Source organism: Vicugna pacos, chromosome 12, assembly GCF_048564905.1.
Source record: "Vicugna pacos chromosome 12, VicPac4, whole genome shotgun sequence".
Taxonomy (NCBI): Eukaryota; Metazoa; Chordata; class Mammalia; order Artiodactyla; family Camelidae; genus Vicugna; species Vicugna pacos.
This window is the reverse complement of record NC_132998.1, coordinates 56,300,603-56,313,165: the sequence shown is the minus strand read 5'-3', so window position 1 is coordinate 56,313,165 and position 12,563 is coordinate 56,300,603. Positions and strand designations below refer to the sequence as shown.

The 12,563-nt window shown below is 49.7% G+C and overlaps 1 protein-coding gene and 1 pseudogene across 2 annotated transcripts in view; both read right to left on the bottom strand.

Moving 5' to 3' along the window:
* Positions 1-7,341, bottom strand: part of LOC107033798 (apolipoprotein L2-like) — a 25,211-nt gene extending 17,870 nt beyond the window's left edge. For both annotated transcript variants that reach the window (XM_072973441.1, XM_072973442.1), the window contains exon 1: positions 5,576-7,341. The gene's annotated coding sequence lies outside the window, so the exon portion shown is untranslated. The remainder of the gene's footprint in view (positions 1-5,575) is intronic.
* On the bottom strand, positions 5,168-12,563 carry LOC140699996 (uncharacterized; annotated as a pseudogene).

The window sequence follows — 12,563 nt, the reverse complement described above, 5'->3', positions numbered from 1 at the left end:
TCTGTAACCTTCACATCAGCTCTAGGACCTGTTGGCTCCATTTTACAGATAAAGAAACTGAGAAAACAAGGTCCCACAACCTGTAAGTCATGTAGCTGCACTGCTGTCAGACTTGGCCACTCTGGCCCATGGAGAAGGGGCTGAAGTCAGCCTGGACTCACCACAGAGGTCAGCCTGACCTTTAATTAGGGCAGCTTTATCCAAGGAAATGTCCCTGGGGCCTCGTGGCCACCTCCCCCAGCACTTGAGGGAGGGACAGAAGAGTGCTGGGTATGAGTCCACGAGGACCACACACTACAGCCTGGTTTTACAATCGCCCCGGAACATAGACCAGGATTACAACCTGATTTTGCTGACGAGGAAGCCGAGGGGAGGGGAGAGGCAGGGCTTCTGCCAGTGAGTCAGGGAAGGAGTCAAGCTTGACATTTGACATTTGCAAACACCCATCCTTGTTTAAAATTCTTTTTTGTCACTTTTTTTTCCCTATAAACTCCCTTCTTCCTGATTCTTCTCCCTCTCACTATGTGACTTTAGCTTCACAGCCAAACAAAACCACTGTGAGATGCAAACTCAAATATCCTTATGAGCTGTGGCTCAATTATCATAAAAGGCTTCGGATAAGCATGCAGATTGTATGCCGGGCATCCATGGACTCGATAAACAGTCTCCTGGTGGAGCAACTGAATGGGGGCTAGACTCAAATTGAGGTAAGGATTAAGTACCTCTTGACTCCAGGGACATGAGCTGAGACCACCCCCTTTGGAGACCCCAAAGATCTAGTGACTATACAATCGGGTTCAACCTGACCCCCAACATCACGAGACAAATCACCCAGGATGGCGACAGCTCCAGAATCAGGGTCTTGGCTAAAATCTTTGGTCCACAGCAATTTCAGCCACTGTGAAGACAATGCCAACTCAGTGGGAAAGTCATCTGAAAACTGATCAGGAAGGTGTCTGGCAGATGCCACCAGTGTCACCTGGTGGGGACTGGAAGGGTCAGCAGGAAGAGGCACAGGGCCACTGCCCCGCTGACCCCTGCCCCACCCCATGTCTCCATCCCGTGGGGAGGTGTGTGTGGCTCCGACAGGCTGCACATTAGGAGCTGTGTGTTCCAGAACAGGGACCCACCTCCACCTGCCTGTTGTCCCTTTTTATAGGGACAGTGGGAGTAGGTAGGAAGCTTCCAACTGAGCATGTGACAGTAGGGACATTAGAGGTCATCACAGTGGCTAGCAGAGCAGGCACCTCGGGCGGCAGAGCCCAGGGAAATGGCCCTCCACGCTGACAGTGCCTGGTGACCTCACGGGAATGGGTCTTGGCCCCTTGTTGCCAGGCTGCCAGCGTCACCCACTGGACAGTCCTACTGGTCTCTCCTGAGGTGGGAAAATCGGGCCCTGAGTGAGTTAACAGTTGTCAACCTCAGGAAGGTTCAGAACTAAAGATAAAGATGACAAATAAAATTGAACCCATTATTTCAGTATTATTTTTAATTTTCATGTACGTGAAATGTTTAAGAGAACTGGACGCATTCTCAGAGTTAACAACAGATTTTGGATTCTAATTTAAAACAGGTCATTCGGTACTTGATCTGGATGAGTGACTTTAAGCTGAAAGGTCCTCTGCTTAGTACTAGGATGCTGCAAACGAGCTGTTCCCAGAGAGCAGCAGCAGCCTCACGGTCAGCAGACCCCAAACCAGGAGGGCGAGGGGTGGGGGTGGGTGGAGGGGGGGCGGTGACAGCCGCACCTCCAGGCATCTCTGGGACGTGTGTCAGGGGCGCCACCAACCTCTACCCTCCTGGCAGTCAGGAGACCGAGGAGATCCTTGTCTGGCGTCACTGTTGTGCTAACATATGGCCTTAAAAATAACAGCATCCAGCCTCGGTGGCCAACAGCACGACAGCGCCTCAAACAATTAAATACAGAACTGCCATGTGATCCAGCAATTCCTCTTCTAAGTTGAGACCCAAAAAATATGAAAGCAGAATCTCGAGGAGAATTTTGTACATTCGTGTTCATGGCAGCATTATTCACAATGGCCAAAGGGTAGAAGCAACCCAAGCTTCCATCAGTGGATGAAAGGACAAGAAAAATGTGGTCTACATGTACAATGGAATATTATTCACTTTTAAAAAGAACAAATTCCAACATATGCTATAACACGGTTGAAATTTGGGACATTATGCTAAGTGATATAAGCCAGTCACAAGAAGATTAATATCGTGTGATTCTACTCACATGAGGCATGTAGAGCAGTCAGATTCCCAGAGACAAACAGTAGAACGGTGGGTGCCAGGCGCTGGGGGAGGCGGGAGTTAGTGTTTGATGAGTATGATTTTTCAGTCATTACAAGATGGAAGAGCTATGGACCTGGATGGTGGTGATGGTTTCACAACATTCTGAATGTATTTAATACCACTCAACTCTGTACTTCAAAATGATAAAGATGGTATATTTTATGTTATGTATATTTTACCATAGCAAAAAAAAAAAAACAACAAAAAAGCCAAGCACAAAAGGACAAATAGTGCACAATTACACTCATACAAGGTTCTGGGAAGTAAAATTCAAGAAGACAGGGAGGGCAGTGGTGCTGGCCAGGGGTGGAGGGGAGGAAGAGTGGGGAGTTAGTGTTTCATGGGGACAGAGTTTCAGTTTTGCAAGATGTAAACATTCTGTGATTGGACCGCGGTGCTGGGTGTACCACAAAGTGAATGTCCCTAATGCCACTGAACTGGACACTGAAAAATGGCTGCTAGGGGAAATTGTACATTATGTATATTTTATAACAATTTTTAGAATTTAAAATAAATCCTCCAAAAGCCCAGCGTTTGAGGAAAAATATAACAGCATCTGAACACTTTACCATTTGCAAAGCGTCTTCATACACAGTATCTTATTTGCTACAACAGCCAGGTGATGAAAACATTTACTGTCCCCATTTCCCCGGAGAAAACTAGGCTCAGACCTGCCCCAAAAGTAGGGAAGCTGGGCTGGTCTGTTGTCTGGACTATGCCATTTCCCAGAGGGAGAGAAATTCTGAAACCCTCAAGTATTCAAAAAATGGAATTTTCTTCCCTAAATTCTCCCTGTCAGCCTGAGATGTGTCACAAAACTTCAAATACCACTAGAATTTGTTCCCCAAATTCCACTTGGCCTGTGAGTCCCTAGTGGCCACCAGGAGCCAGGTCTGGCTGAGCCCCCAGGACCCATTGCAACTGGGACCAAGGGTCAGCTTGCTCCTGAAACTGCTCCCACCTCCAAGGAAAACTGCCTGAGATCTCCCTGCGCAGAGGGCTGTGGGCCCCATTCTGCTATGTCCATGTCCCCCTCTCTTCCGTGAGCTGGGGAGAGAATTTGGCATCATGCAGCCCTCCCTGAAATCACCTCCCCCAGGTTTTTGCTGTGACTCAGTTTCCTGCTTGTAGAAAGAGTCTGGAGCTGACAGTGTTACTGGGAAGATGACTGAGACAAGGTAGGGGTAGGGCTTAGCATACAGCAGGTGCTCAATAAGCAGGAATCCCTATATTCTGGGCACTCTCGGTCTGCATTATCTCCTTTCTCCTTTGAAAGCACGATCGAGCTGTCTGCTGTTCTCATTGTATCTGTGCACAGACAAGAAAGCAGACTTAGAGAATTCAGTTATTTTCCAAGGTCACAAAGCTGGCCATGCCTTCCCTTCTTTTATGTGCTGATCCTCCCCTCCACCGTTCAGCTCTTGAATCAGAGGCTCAAAGAAAAAATTATTATAGGCTCACAAGACAAAAAACAGTAGAGAGAGGTCCTGTGTACCCCTCGCCCAGTTCCCATGCCATGGTGACATCTTACATGACAGTGGCTTTCAAAATAGAACCAGCCAGGCTATAGACCTTCCTCAACTTTCAGCAGTATTTTTTTTTCCATAGTTCATGAATTTATTTTTTAATTTTTTAAAACTTTTTTTTACTGAGTTATAGTCATTTTACAATGTTGTGTCAAATTCCAGCGTAGAGCCCAATTTTTCGGTTATACATGAACATACATATATTCATTGTCACATTCTTTTTTCGCTGTGAGCTACCACAAGATCTTGTATATATTTCCCTGTGCTATCCGGTATAATCTTGTTTATCTGTTCTGCATATGCCTGTCAGTATCTGCAGATTTTGAACTACCAGTCTGTCCCTTTCCACCCCCCGACTTTCACCAGTGTTACATGCACGCATTTTTATGTCATTGGGACAGTCCTCTGACGTCTTATCACATGTGCAGATTCATTTAGCCATCACGACAATCCACATAGACTGTTCTGTCACCGCGAAGGAACTCCCTGTGCTACCCCTTAGGGTCTTACTTTCCCGTGGCTTCCCTAAACCCTGGCAACCCCTGAAAGGTTCTCCATTCCTAAACGTTGGCTATTTTGAGAATATTTTATAAGTGGAATCACACAGTATGTAACCCTTGAAGACTGGCCTTTTAAAACTTCACTAAGCAAACTGCCCTTGACGCCCATCCACAGGCCTGTGTGTCTCTTTCATTCCTGTTTGTGGTCGAGAGCTCCTAGACTCAGAAAGAGGGCATCTCCTCCTTCCACCAAGCTGGGGACCCCGCCAGAGCCCCCGAATGTGATTCACCTCTGGGAACCAGCAGCTCCTGGTATGACCCCCGGCACTTGTCACTTTGCTTACTGCAGCAGGAGACCTGGTCACTGCTTCCTCCCCTCTGCCCTGTCCTTCTTCTATCCGACCAGGCGTAAGCCCCTCCCGGTCCCTTTCCAGGATGTCTTTCCCCATCTCTCTCTCTCTATGGCTTCTTAAAAAGCAGCATTTAAGAAAACTGAGATGTAAGTCACGTAACATAACAGTCACCATTTAAAAGTAGTTTTTAGTATATTCACTGTGTTGTGCAAACATCACCACTACCTAATTCCAGAACATTTCCATCACCCCCAAAAGAACCCCTATACCTATTAGCAGTTAGTCCCAGGTCCCCCGCCCTCTTGCCCCAGCCTATGGCTGCTTCACTCCTACCCCTGTCTGTCTATTCCACTGGGAACATGTGGGTGCTAACAGGTAGGCAGAGGGATGGGAATGAGGGTCGGGGGTTGGTCCTTGAGGTTTTCTGATACAACAGCTGAGCTGGGCCAGTCTGGGAACTGAGCCTTGGAAGCCTGAAGAGGCCACTCATTCACAGGCCACAGTGTACGGATCCCTGGAGAGATGGGGGCTCAGAGGCAGGATCCAGGGAGACGTCAACGTCAAAGCCACAGTCAATCAAGCCATGGTCAACCCACAGGGGCTGAGCAGAGAGACCAAGTTCTGAAAGGATGAGATGACTCACAGTCAAGGGAGGGGATGAAACCCAGAGATGGTCGTTGTATTAGTTAGGATGTAGATGCTGAGCTGCTGTGACAACAAGCTCACAAAACATTAACATGTTGACTCAAACAGCACAGATTTATTTATTTCAGACATGAAAGCCCCAGTTGCTAGGCAGTTTGGCTTTGCTGCCAAAGGTTGACCAGAAATCTAATCTGTTGCTGCTCTGACATCATCACCAGAGGTTGCTCTGTTCTACATGGAGACTGGTACTTACCCAGACATTCCAGCCCAAAAGGAGGACACAGAGCGCAGGAATTTCCCTTCAAGGGAATGACCCAGAAGGTGTACACATCATTCCCCTCGCCTTCCATCACTGTAGTAATGAGGCTACATGGAGCTACAAGGGAGGCTGGGCTCCCATGTGCCCAGCTAACAGCAGCTTCTCTATGAAAAAAAAATGAAGACAATAGAAATGGTTTAGATGGTCAATTTTATGCTATGTATATTTTACCAAAATAAGAAAAAAGTAAAAAAAAATAGTTTTTTAAAAAAGGAGGAAAGGATAAAAATTTGGGGACAATTATTGGTCTCTTCTATAGTCATCAATCCAGAAAAGCCACAGCATCTTTGGGGGGAAAAATACAAAATCGCTGTTTAAAAATTATTTCAAAAAATACAGAGGAAGTACCATCTTTTTCCGCTCCTCTCTCTAGATCAATTTCCACTGCAAAATTTTAAAAGAAACTTAATAGGAAACTAAAACCTTTTTATTTGCTCAACAATCACATGATCAGGGAGTAATATCCGTTAGCCAGGCCCCCACCCCACCCTCTGTCTAAACGCCCATTGTGGGCGTGTAGCAGGGAGATGCTGGGACATGCCATCAGATGTGATCTCTCTCCCTCTCACATTTCTTTATCCCTCAGTGGTGCCCCTCTGAGAGTTTCACCAGGGGCTCTATCACCCTAAGGGGGCCAGAATCAGGAAACATAGTTACAACCATAGCCTGGGTGCAAGATCTGAAGTTATTTGGAAAAATAAGCAATTGGGCAGAATTAGGGATGAGGAGGTCTCTAATGCCACCAAAGACCAGTGGGACAGTTGACAGCCCAGTGGATGCAAGTAGGGAAGGTGAGGACATTCTGGGGGCAGGGTGACAGTCCGTCTCAGGGACCAGCAGTGAAGGGGGGATGCCCAGCAGTCATGGGGGAGAGGCCGGGGCAGGAGGGGGCATTAGCACACTTTAGGCTCTACAGACAGCACGAGGATGGTTGGAGAAGGGGCGAGAGCCCCTCCCTTCCACAAGGAACTTTGGAATCAGTAGCCTCTGGGCTTTCAGGCTCATGTGTGGTGGGTGCGTCAGGTAACCCTGGTGACTGCACCCACCCTGCCATGGGCAGAGGTGGGGACCTGGTCCAGCCCTTCCCCCTGCGGTGAACAGTCAAGCCACAGGATCTTAATGGGGAGAACTGATATTTGTTCTGTCCTATAGTGTCCATTTAGGTGGCCCCCTCAAAAGATATGTCTATGACCTGATCTCTGCAACCAGTGAATGGTCCTCATGTGGAGAAGGGTCTTTGCAAATCCTTTAAGGTAAACATCTTGAGATGAGATAACCATGGACCATCTGGGTGGGCCCTAGATCAAACCAGTGTCCTTACGAGAGATGCACAGAAAGATAACAGGGAGTAGGGGAGACGGCCACGGCAAGACGGAGGCAGAGATTGGATGATGCAGCCACAAGCCAGAAAACACCTGAAGCCACCACAAGCTGGGACAGGCAAGGAAGGGCTCCCCCAGAGCCTCCAGGGGAGGGTGGCCTGAGGGGCAGGAAGTAGCCCCCGAGCCCTGCCCTGATACCCCCACCTACTTCTCCCATCACCTCCTGCTGCTCCCCTCCTAGGCAGCGAGAAGGACTTGAAATTTTACTATTACAGGAAGAGAGAGAAAAGAAAGGTTTTTTAAAGTCTAACTTATCACAGTTACCACAAATTATCTATTGGCAACAAAAGCAGGCTGACCAATCTTAAAATAATAAAGAGTTTTTTTTTTTTTAAACACTAGGGAGGACCAGCCCTGTGCAGATTCTGACTCACCGACCTCTGGTTTCCGGGCGGGCAGTGGCCTCACCATGTGGGGTCTGGAGGGGCGCGGCCTGGACCTCCCGGAGCTGCTCCTGGAGCCGCTCTGGCCCAGCCCGACAGTGGCCCTGGCCTCCACCCCGTACAGATGCCCCGGCTCACGCCTCGCCAGACCCCACAGGGCAGGACCATCCCGGGCTCAGGTACAGGGCACGGGCCATGAAGGCAAAGTGCCCTTCCCGGGGCCTGAGCCCCCAGGAGGCCACGGGAGGCCCGCTGGTCCCCTCGGCCACATGGAGGCCCCTCCAGACCCACCTCGGTGAAGAGCCGCCACCACTGCCAGTTCCGCAGCTTGAGGTAGGCGGCACAGTTCCTCTGCAGGACCTTCATGGCCATCAGCTGCTGCTGCCATTTGGCAAAGGCCCTGTGGGTCGAAGGCCACAGCTGACCTCCAACCTGACAGTCCAGGCCTTGCTCCTGCAGGCTTTTGTCTTTTGTGGCTCTCACCCAGAGGACTGTCTGGCACCCCAACCCACAGATGTTTGGGGATATCTGATGTTCCTGGTTGTTCCAAGGAGGCAGGGCGCTACTGACCCCCAGTGGGGAGAAGGGAGGGATGCTGCTAAACATCCTACAAAGCTCAGGACAATGTCTCACAATAAAGACTGACCTGGCCCCTGTCTGCAGTTGGAGACTGGGAGGCCCCACCCCACAGCACTGACTGCGCAGCCTGGGTTTCACAAGCTCCTTTAACAGACCTTACCCCATACAGCAGTGGTCACCCTCATTTTCCAGACGAGGCAACCAAGGCTCAGAGAGGTTAAGGAAACCACCCAAAGTCACACAGTAGCGGAGCTCTAATTCAGACTCCAGAGGCCCTGCCTTTAGCACAGATCTCACCTCCCCACCTGCAAAATTCCCCTAATAGTAGTACACATGAGACCAGCCTGAGTATCCTACCAATTGCTGCAAGTTTCTAACAAAATGTAAATGGTGACACACTTTGCAAGGTGGTGGAGTCACGTAAATGCTGGATATCCCCACCAGGAACATTAACGGATAAGTAATAGGACCAGAATATTGAGCCCCTGCCCCTACCACACGGCTCACAGTCTTAGGATCATCTCTATGTCTCTCGAGATGGTCCCGCCGGCACCTTCGCCAGTGTGCGCTCTCCTCACCTTGCCAGCATAGTGGATGATGCAGAAATCAGCTTTGTCCTTCAGCTGCTTGGGCTTCTGGAACTTGGGAGTGGGTGCCCTCCTTCTGCATCACTTTCTCCACAAAGCTCTTTGGGGAAGCTAGCTTTGGGGAACCAGCACTCCTTGTCCAGCAGGGCCAGGATGCCAGGGGGGCCTGCCTGGAGGAAGCACAGCATCGCACAGGTGAGCTCACTGTAGGAACCACCCATCCTCACCTGGGAAAGAAGCCAAAGCCTGGTTTTCGGAAACTCCAGAATCTCTCCAGAAGGTGGGCGGTGCTTCCCCCACAGGAGAAAAAAATAAGGAACATTACTGAAAGCACTCAATTTAAGAATTCTTGTTTAAAAATAAACTTCTGGGGTCTAGGCTATGGCCCCCCCACCTCAACCCAATGATCCATCACAAGGTTCTCCAATTAGTGCACTAGTGGGCTTGACGGCCATGCAGACCCCTGACCCACGTCCTGGAGGCTGCCCTCAACAGGTACCCGGGCCCCAGAAGTCACTCTGGGGCACCCCACCCCACACGCTCTGTGTCTTCACAGCTATGTGGTGAGAGGCGACATTTAGGACAAGCCTCTCAAGGAAGAGAAAGTGCCCCAGACCCCCAAGAGCCTTCTGTACACTGAGTTTATGAGAGAGCTGACTCAGACACTGTGGGGACTGGCTGACCAGTGTGGAAACCAGGTGGATTCTTGTTCATTGGAAAATGCAACTGATTTAAACTAAAAAACAAACAAACAAACAAAACCTCTTCACAAAAGTACATCAGTTTGTGTTAGGACTGTGGATAGTTCCACCACCACCCTACCCCACCTCAGGTAATACTTTCAAAATGCGCAAATGTCCTAGGCCTTTTTTTTTTTTTACTTACTTTGTTTATTTATTTTTTTTTTTGGCAGGGTGAGGTAATTCAGTTTATTTATTTTTAATGGAGGTACTGGGGATTGAACCCTTGACCTCACGCATGCTAAGCATGTGCTCTACCACTTGAGCTATACCCTCCCCCCATAGACCTTTTGATTAATTAACATTTCAGTGTGTCTCTGGTGTACACAGCCTTAAGCAGCTCAGGATTCTGGCAAGATGTGAGTTTAGTGCCTTTAAACAAGAGCTAACCCAGAAGCAGAACCAGCCCGGACTCCGTTATAGACCTCCCCCTCCCCCCACCCTAAAGCACAAACAAGTGACTCAAACTGCCCCTGACCAGAGATTTGAATGTTAACTGATAGAAAAGAGTAAGGGCTTCTGAGCTACCATCACCCTCCCTCCCACAGCTGAGGCCACAGGAGTGTTGGTCCTGAGGGAGGGTGGCCGAGCTTCGGAAGCAGCACTCGACCCCGGGGGCGGCACGAGTCTGTGCTGCAGCGCAGGCATCGGGGAGAGGCTCTCCCCAGTAAAGCATTCCTGCTTGTGTCAGACGCAGAAGGGCTGGCTGAGCCCACCCCTCCGGGAGCTGCGGAGACAGGCCACCCGGTCACCAGCCGCATCCCCACCTGGTCGGCAGCTGGGCGAGGCTCCCGGACACCAGATCTAACCCCTCCGGCTTATTCCTCCAGGTGGCACCGACAGGGAGAGGAACTAGATCCCTACAAGCCACAGGGGCTGGGGGTGAGGAGAGGGTGGTCCCCAGAGGGGCAGAGGGCAGGCCCGCGTGAGGCCCCGCAGGCCCGGCGCTTACCGGCTTCTCGATGAGCTCGGTGCAGGGCTGCAGGTCCAGGCCGAAGCTGATGAAGCTCCACTCGATGCCCTCGCGCTGGTTCTCCTCCTGCTGCAGGACGAATATCGGGTGGTTGAAGAGCTGCTGCAGCTTCCCGTTGGTGCAGCTGATGCAGAGCTGTTCCAAGGAGTTCAGCTGCGGGAGGGAAAGGACGTCAGAGAGACGGCCGCCCCGCCCTCGGGAGGGAAGGGGCGGGGCCTGGAAGCACCGCGGGCCGCTCAGAGCCGCCCCTGTGGGCCTCCCCTCCCCCGCCCAGCAGCAGGGGCCCCCCCTCCTGGGGCCCGAGGGCCGTCCAAGGGTCGGCTGAAGCCCCTTATAGCAGAATTACGCTTTAAAATGCATAAAGTCGATTCCAAAAGAAAGCAGTTATGTTGAAATGTAATTATCAAAATCTTATGACAGATGGACACATCCTGCTTCTTTATGACCAAGCACAAGCCGTGGGCTTAATAACTTCCAGAAATTCGAGGTAGAAATTAATGTAAATGATGTGACAACATCTTTGCAACGACTGCTCTGACGTGAACACGTCTGGTTTCTACTGCAGACGGGTCACGGGCACTGCAAACACACCTGTGGTCTGTGTGCGCTGCTCAGGCCACTGATGGAAACACTGTGTCATTTCAATGACAGTTTAGTGAAAAGCTATTTTTTAATATTTATTTTAAAAATTTATATAAATGTATAACATAAATATATGTTATATACTTAATATATAAATATTTATAAAAACATAAATATATCTATACATATTTTTAAATATTTATACAAAAATAAAGAGGTGATTTTCTCCACCCAAGTTCATGGTTCCTCTGAAATCGGCCATGGACCCCAGGTTAAGAACCTCTGATCTGTAAGGATCAGTTTTTCTTACCTGACCTCAAAGCCTTTATGGGCAAGGACCATGTCTTGTCCCAACACTCAAAATAAATTTCTGAGAATAAGTAATCAATAAATCAACAGAAAGCCCCTGCCCGTGTGGCCTCCTGGAGCACCATCTAGAAGGTCCTATTCCCACCAGCATTTCTGGTTGGGAAAGGGCATCTGGTTTTAGCTTACAACACACCCAACTGGTATCTCCTGTCTCCACGTAGGGAAGGAGATGACTGGCTGGGATTATCTGGGACCTCGGGAAAGAGGCTTCCGGGCCCAAGGAGAAGGCAGCCCGGAGGCTAAGGAGATGGAAGAGGGCAGAAAGGAAGCACTTACATCGAAGATCTCGAAGCTGGTGACGTCCAGGATCCCAATGAAGGAGGCGCCCTTCCTCTTGGTCTTGTCCAGAGCCTTGTTGATGCGCAGCACCAGCCAGCGGAACATGCGCTCGTAGGTGGCCTTGGCCGAGGTCTCAATGGCAAAGTCAGCCTAGGGAGAACCAGGGGTGGGAGTCAGATACAGGGAGTCTGTATGCCCTCGTTCTCTTTGCCCCAATAATGTCACCTGTGGGGCCCACCCCAGGGAAACAGCCCTAAAGATGGGGGAAAGCCTCATGCACAAATATGTTCACTGCAGGGTTATTTATAACAAACAAACTAACAACCTACATATGCAACAATACGGGACAGTCCGCTTAGACATCTACAAAGGCCTTTTTAAAACAGTGGGATGTAGTGAAGCATCTACAGAAGAATCAAAAAGATCTCTGAGATTTGCTTCAGGTAACACAGTTAGGGAAGCAGGGAGATCTGATTAACCAAGAGCCAAGACTGCCCGTGTGATGGGTGCATGGGGCCTGTTACACTCGCCTCCCTACTGTGTTTCTCAAATGCTCAGAAAGTGCCATAGAAAAAAACCAAGGTGACAGATTTTTAAAAACAAATAATTTAAGAAGGAAGGAAGGCAGGGAAGAGAGGTAAGAAAGAAAAAGAAAGGAAAGGAAAGAAAAGAAAGAAAGAAAGAGAAAGAAAGAAAGAAAAGAAAGAAAGAAAGAAAGGAAGGAAGGAAGGAAGAAAGAAAGAAAGAAAGAAAGAAAAGAAAAGAAAAGAAAGGGAGACAGGCAGGCCCTTGATCATCAAGGAAGTGAACAGGTGGTCATAATTACGCCCCGGCTTCTGGCCGCACCCCGACTGAGGCCTTGCTCCAGGCCTCCGTGGTGGTGGGGGTTGGTGGGGGTGTTGCGGGTGTCGGAGGTGGCACGGGTTAAGCAGCTGGCTCTCCACTGGTCTAAATCCAAGCCCTGGAACTTGACAGCAACCTGGAAGCCCACCTGGCCCAGACTGCCCCCCGACTCGGGCCCCTCGCAGCTCTTCTGTGCTGAGGGCAT